Source organism: Galeopterus variegatus, unplaced genomic scaffold, assembly GCF_000696425.1.
Source record: "Galeopterus variegatus unplaced genomic scaffold, G_variegatus-3.0.2 Scaffold8009, whole genome shotgun sequence".
In the NCBI taxonomy this organism is placed as follows: Eukaryota; Metazoa; Chordata; class Mammalia; order Dermoptera; family Cynocephalidae; genus Galeopterus; species Galeopterus variegatus.
This window is the reverse complement of record NW_007734120.1, coordinates 89,821-97,800: the sequence shown is the minus strand read 5'-3', so window position 1 is coordinate 97,800 and position 7,980 is coordinate 89,821.

Sequence of the window (7,980 nt, the reverse complement as noted above, 5' to 3'; positions counted from 1 at the left end):
TCTATGGTTTACTTAGGACTTAGTACCATGCCCTGTGCTTACGTTGTCTCAGTCTTTACAACAGCCCTATGGGATCTATGCATCACTAGCCCACTTTACAGACGAGGAAACTGAGGTTCAGAGAGGTTAAGTAACTTGCCCTCTGTCTCATTGCTAGTGAGTGGCAATGTCGGCTACAAACTGACAGCCGAGTGTGTGCTTTTAATTCCTACCCCCAATGGCCACGGACTGGGGCAGAGTCCTCCCTCTAAACCTCCCGTCCATGGGCTCCTGTCCGAGCTCGGTCTCCTTCCTCCGGCCTCGCAGTCTGTGCGAATCCCCGCAACTGCCCCCCGCTCCCCCTGTCCCCGCCGCGGCCCGGGGGTCTTCCGGACGTGTGCCTCACCTGCCGCCCCCGGGCCCTGCCTCCCCACTCCCGCCAGGCGCCTCCTCTGCCTGGAGCAACCTGCTCTCCACCTGCTGCCCACCCCGACTCTTCCCTATGGGTCTCTGACTCCTCTCATCCTCCAAAGGCTCGCGGTGGGTCCCACCTCCGCAGGAAGCCGTCCCCCATCAGGGTTCTCCCGCGGGACTCGCACTTCCCCTCCCGCCCTCCCAATGCTCAGCCGCGGCAGGACTGGGGCTGCGCCGGCCACGTGCGTCCCGGCTCCCCGCGCGGTGCCCGGCGTGCAGCGGCCACTGGTAGCGGCGGGGTAATGGAGCTCCCTGGGGCTTGGGCTCTGGGCTCTGACTGCCACTTCAAATCCCAGCCCCACCTTTGTCCAGTGTGACTTTGGGTAAGTTACTTACTTCCCTTCTCTGTGCCTCAGTTTCCTCATCTTTAAAATGTGGATAGTAGATCTTCTTTATAAAGTCGTTATGAGAACCTAAAGCACTTAGAACAGTGCCTGGCATTAGTAAGCATGTAGTATTAGATAATACATATACTTACTGCTAATCTTATTTACGTTGTTAGTTTACTGTTTCCTATACACGTCTCTTCTGCTAAACAAGGGGCTCCTTGGGTTGGGCTCCAGCCTAATTCTTCAATTCCTGACTCCCCAGGGCCTAACCCAGTGCATGGTGGGGAGCTGCCCCTTGTGTCCCACCCTGTTATGAAACTCCCCTACCGCACCCCAGTCTGTATCTTGACCCCTGATGGTGTTCTCACCCACTTTCCTCTCCTGAGGGGCTCATGTGCCCTTGAAAGTCTGGCCCCCTCTCCGCTCACTCAAGGGCAGTCTCAGAATCCAAGGGCAGGAGCCTGTCTTCTACCACATCTCCCATACCATGGAAGATGTGCTGTCTCCCAGCCCCATCTCAGAAATTCCAAGACTCAGGGAGCTCTGGAAAGAGCTCTGGACTTGGAGAGAGGAGCCCTGTCCCCTAGTCCTGTTCTGCACCGAATAGCCGTGTGACTTGGGCAAGTCACTTTACCTCTCTGAGCCTTACTTTCCACTCCTGTAAAATGGGAATAATCTCAGCCCCCCTCCCTCATAGGTTTGTCCCGACACTCAGTTGCACAAACTGGAGATGGGGTGCTTTGTAAATCAAGACAGGGTGATGAAATGCAAGGCCTTGTTACCACAGGGTTGGGAGGGGGGTCGGGGCGAGGCCTGCAGGCGTCTCTGGTCAGGGCTGTGCCAAGGGTGTGGCAATCAAGACAGGGTGATGAAATGCAAGGCCTTGTTACCACAGGGTTGGGAGGGGGGTCGGGGTGAGGCCTGCAGGCGTCTCTGGTCAGGGCTGTGCCAAGGGTGTGGCCACTGGGTTCTGCACTGGGTAGCAAGTGGTCATGAGGTGGGGTTGATTGAGAATAAACCTAGATACAAGCTATGTCCAGAGCCACTCAAGGACTTCTCTTTGGTCATTGTCTTCCTGCCACCTGCTCTCACCACTTCTCCAAAAGCACCTTCAAGTGCCCCTGAGGGCCCCAAGAACTCCCACTGAATTCTGGTGTCCAGAGGCCCTGCCAGCTCTGGCTGTCAGCTACAACTCTCCCACCACTTCCCCACCCTCTGAACTCCAGCCCAGCTGAATTAGGAATTTCCTAATATTTGCCATGATTCTTTCAGTTGCAATTGCCAACAGCTTAACTCCAAGTGGCTTAATCAGAAAATTTAAGATATTTGGTTTGTTTAACCAGAGAAGTCAGTACAGCCAGATCTATGTGCTAAAATGATATCAAGACTCAGTTTCTCTATCTCTTATTTTTGCTTTTCCCTTGAAAATTTGCATTTCCCTGAAATGGCTTTTTTCCTGGATATTTGGCTCCATGTGGTGGTCTCAGGCAGCTACCCCAGGCTTATTTTCTAAAAGCTAAGCAACCCCAGGAGAAAAACAGAGTGTCTTTCACAATAATTTCAAGGAAAAAAAAAAATCCCAAGACTGACTCGTATTGGGCTGACTTAAGTCATGTGCCCTTCCCTAAACCAATGACGGTGGCCAGGCAGATGAAATATGCTGGTTCACTTGAGCACATGCCCACACCAGCAATGCATGGACCAAGAGGGGGGAGGAGCAATTCCCCAAAATCAAATCTGGGTGCTGTCTCTGAAAGAAGGAATAAACGCTTAGCATGGGCAGAAACAGTGGATGTCCAGCAATTCCACCCCTTGGCTGCTAACATGTATACATACACATACTTTTCCCATACACATACTTTTTATAAGATTTTTTGTCACTATTTTTTCTTTTTATTTGGAAGTAATTTCAAATTTATAGAAAAGTTCCAAGAGTAGTACAAAATACTTTTTTCCATGAAGCATTTGAAAGTAAACTGCCAACACGATGTTCCATCACCCCTTAATACTTCAGTGTGTGATTCCTGCAATGATATTCTCCTAAATAACCACAATGCAGCCATATGCATATAAATACATTACTATAATTTATTCACACTTTGCCATTTGTCCCCATAACGTTCTGTGTAGCAAAAAGACCCAGTCCAGTAATGTGCATTACATTTATCCTCCGTCTTTCCTTCACATTCATGACCTTGTAAATTTTGAAGATTATAGGTAGTGATTTTGTAGAGTATCTCTCGATTTGAATTTGTCTAATGTTTCCTCATTATTAGATTCATATTATGAATTTGGGGCAAGAATATCACAGAAATGATGCTGTGTTCTTCTCACTGCATCTTATTAAGTGGTGCATGATTTTAATTTGTCTCATTACTGATGATGTTAACTTTGATCACTTGATTAAGGTGGTGTCTGCCAGATTTATCTACTATAAAGTTACTCCTTTTCCCATTATAACTAATAAGTTTTTTGTGGGGAGGAACTTTGAGACTATATAAAGTCCCATTCCTCAACTTGCACCCATTAATTTTAGCATCCATCGATGTCTCTTGGCTGAAATATTTTTTATTATGATGGTTGCTGTTTTAGTTTGGGTTGCTATAACAAAAGACTGGATGGCTTTTATAAACAAGAAAAACTTACTTCTCACAGTTTTAGAGGCTGGAAGTCCAAGGTAAGGGTGCCAGTGTGGTCAGGTTCTGGCAAGGCCCTCTTCCAGGTTGCAGATGGCCTGCACATGGCAGAAAGAGAGCTGGAGAGCTCTCTGGGGTCCCTTATAAGGGCACTAATCCCATTTGTGAGGGGTCCATCATCATGACCTAATCACCTCCCAAAGGCTCCACCTCCTAATATCCTCACACTGGGGTTAGGATTTCAACATATGAATGGGGAGGAGCAGGGAGGGAGGCACAAGCATTCAGTCCAGGACAGTTGCCCAATGGTGACTATCTAATTCCATCGTTCCTGCTATCATTCTACTTAATGAAAAAGCTTCATTTTTTCCTCCACTTGTTTGTATCACTATTAAGGTCATTATTTACTTTGATGCTCAGATTGCCCAGATGCAGCCAGTGGGAGCCTCTTCAAGCTGGCTTCTGTGTCTTTTTGATTTGTCCCTGTTATAAACTGAATTGTGCCAACCCCTCCCCCACCAAATTCATGTTGAAGCCCCACTCCCCAATATGACCGTATTTGGAGACAGAGCTTTTAAAGAGGTAACTAAGGTTAAATGAGGTCCTAAGGGCGAGGCCCTAATCCAATAGGACTAGTGTCCTTATAAGAAGAGAAAGAGCCAAGGAGAGTGTAAGCACAGAGGAAAGGCCATGTGCAAACACCTGCAAGCCAAGCAGAGAGACCTTGCCAGCACCTTGATCTTGGACTTTCAGCTTCCAGAACTGTGAGAAATAAATGTCTGTCATTTAGGCCACCCAGTCTGTGGTGTTCTGTTGTGGCAGCCTGAGCTAAGATAGTCCCCATCCTTTGAGCAGTTTCTTGCTGTCTGGCATGAGATGTTTCAGGCTCATTTTGCACATATCATGCCCCATCCCCCAAACCAGCTGTTTCTCCAGAGAGTTTTGGTTCCTTTTAACGGAAAATGCTACTTAGAAACTAAGATGTGGACACTAGGTGCTCACGCTATTGGAATGCCCCTGCTCCCAAGCCTGCTCCGTGGGCAGAGCTCAGGGATACGCACATCTACATGTATTCACATTTTCACGTTTCTTTATCTGTATGTATTGAAAACTATGGATTCAAACAGATTCCAATCCAACCCCACAGGGTTCATCCTAGTTTTCTCCCTTTCCCTATTTATAACTTCCTTCTCTAACAGCAAGAAACCTGGCTTCAATTATCCTTAATATATTTACTTATTTAATCAATTTCCCTGTTTGTAACCAATCTTCATCTCGGCTGCCACCTCCCCTCCTTACTTAGGCTCTGACAGCCCACACCTGGCCACTCCTACACATGGAATCTTTCTTAAACCACAGTAGGTTCTGATATCTCATGCCAGGCCATGTCCATGCAGGGACACCCTCCGCTGGGGTCTGATAAACTGAGCGGGACTGTTGTAATGTATGGACACCTTCATCCCAATTAGGTCAACTAACCATGCCCAGCTTCCCCCTGTCTGAGTGTGGGTGCCCTCATTGCCCCACACTCATTCCGATACCTCCCACCACCACCACTGTGGGTGCCTATCTTGCTGTGGCCTACCTAATGGCTTTAGGGGTGAATTGTTCAGGCATGGAAAGAAAGGGAAGGGAAAGCAAAGGAACGAAAGAGAGAAAGAGGAAATGGAGATATAGCATACTTACTGTAGGTGCGCGAATCTTAAATGCATGGCTTAATGAACTTTTACAAAGCGAACGCACCCATGTGACATCCAACCAGGTCAACATATAGAACATTACCAACACCTCAGAAGTCTCCCTCATACTTGATCCAATTATTGCAATCCCAAGGATAACCAACTATCACGATGGAATAATTTTGCTTATTTTAAATTTTATACGACTGGAAACATACGGTATATTCTTTCGTTTGTGACTGGCTTCCCTTTCTCAATAGTACATTTGTGAGATCCGTCCATGTTGTTGCATGTAGTAGTGGCTTGTCCTTTGGCGTTGCTGTACCATATTCCGTTGAATGAATATTCCAGAATTTATCTATGCATTCTATTGCTGACGGTCATGTGGATTCTTTCCAGCTTTCACTGTTAGGAGTGACGTGGCTATGAGCAAACTTGCATGTGCCCCATGGTGCATGATATGTGTGCTTCTACTAGATCTGTAATTGAAAGTGAAACTGCTGCATTATAGGGAATGCGTGTCCAACTTTAGTAGTTGTTGCCAGAGTTTCTTTCAAAAATGGTTGTACACGTTTACCCTCCTTCCAGCAGTATGAGACTTCCAGTGGATACATCCTTGCCAAAACTTAATACTGTCAATCTTTTAAAATTTAGTCATTCTGGTGAATGTGTAGTGGTATCTCATTGTGGTATTAATCTGCATTTCTCTGATAACTATGTTGAATGCCTTTTCATATGTTTATTAGGATATCTTCTTTTACAAAAAGCATATTAAGTCATTTGTCCATTTTCTTTCTTTTCTTTTCTTTCTTTTTTTTTTTTTTGGTGGCTGGCCAGTATGTGGATCTGAACCCTTGACCTTGGTTTTATTTTTTCTAAAAAATTGGACAACTTGTCTTTTTCTCTTATTTTGTAGGACATTTTTAATATGTTCTGGATATAAGTCCTTTGTCAGGTACATATACTGAAAATATCTTTCATTCTGTGGCTTGCATTTTCACCCAGCGATGTCTTTTGATGAATAGAGGTCCTTAATTTTACTGAAATTCAACTTATTAATCTTTTCCTTGTGGCTAGTGGTGTGTGTGTGTATCTGTGTGTCTTGTTTAAGAATTCTTCATCTACTTCCAAGACCATGAATATATTCTCCTTTGTTATTCTCCATGGTTTTCTTATAAAGTATTTTTATTTTGCTATTCACATTTTTCACATTCACTTAAAAAAATTTCTTTTTAATTATAACAGTTGATTGTACATATCCTTGGGGTCACATTTCCTTTTTTTTTTTTTTTTTTCCTTTTTTGTCTTTTTTCGTGACCGGCAACGGATCGCAACCCTCAGTGTCACGCCCGTACCGGACTGGGACCGGCAACGGGATCGCAACCCTCGGTGTTGCGCCCGCACCTTGCTCAGCCAGTGAGCGGCTGGTCTGTATGTGGGATCTGAACCCTCGGTGGGAGCGCCACCGTGCTCCCAAGCTGCTACAGTGCGCCACCGGGCCGGCCCACACATTTCCTTTTTTTTTAAATGCAGTTTTTATTTTTACCAAAGGAATAAATGTACATGGTTTAAGAGGCCAATAATCTATAGGGCACGTAAAGAAAAACAGCAGTTCCATTCTTCTTTGTATTTATTTTCTGCTGCTCCAGAGCAAGTGATTTTAAACTCAATGATTTTTGGGGGGGGATGGGGGGAGATATTCTCCATATCTCTAAATACAATGCTTTTGTTGCAAATTCCTGATTTTTCTGTTTAGGGCATAATCTTTTGACTTCCCAGTATGGAAGGTGGGGATTTAATTCTTTCACCTCCTTATTTTCACCACATTTAGTCACACTTCCAGTCCCACCAACCTCCCAAGATAGCTACATGATCATTTTGGTTAGGCCAATATTCAGTGTCTACCTTACTATGACGATGTAATTGCTATTCTTATCTGAACTGCATAGTGTGCTGGGATCACTTTTGCTCTTTGTTCTCCTGGAGTTAATAACTACCTTGTTTTGCTGTTGCTGGTGTTCATTTAGTTTTCTATGTAATTGTCCAAATCCCCTGTCAGGATGTTCAGACATACCAGGCCCTCTGTCAGTTTCCTCTTCCTGCGGCAATCTCTTCTGAAGGCTTTGGTTCCACCCCAGTCCTGGCTGGTTGCTCTCCAGCCCTGGTGACCAGCTCTCATGCTGGAGTCTCCTGCACCGTCCTCCTGAGGATTCCCTTTGCCTCTTTTATAGATTGGATTCCATCATTTCCTGACGCCGGTATCTTCCTCATTCTTGTTTTATTCTCTTGTTTTTTTAGGAGCTCATCGCCCAATAGATGCTTAAGAAGATGTGCAAAGGGATTGTAATTTCTGAAACTTGTAGGGGTTTTTTCTTTTCTTTTGTTTTTTGTTTTTAGTGGCTGTCCAAAACAGGGATCTGAACCTTTGACCTAATTTCCAAAACTTTGAACATATAAAAATGTCTATGATCTATCTTTACCCTTGATTGATAATTTTACTGGGTATAGAATTCTAGGTGACAAATAATTTTCCCTCAGAATTTTTTTTTTTTCTTTTTGTCTTTTTTCGTGTTCGGCAACGGACCGCAACCCTCAGTGTCGCGCCCGTACCGGACCGGGACCGGCAACGGTATCGCAACCCTCGGTGTTGCACCCGCACCTCGCTCAGCCAGTGAGCGGCCGGTCTGTATGTGGGATCCGAACCCTTGGCGGGAGGGCCGCTGCGCTCCCAAGCAGCGCACTGTAGCAGTGCACCACTGGGCCGGCCCTTCCCTCAGAATTTTGAAGACATTGGGCTGGCCCAGTGGTGCATTGCTATAGTGCGCCGATTGGGAAGCGTGGTGGCGCTCCCGCCGAGGGTTCGGATCCCACATACAGACTGGC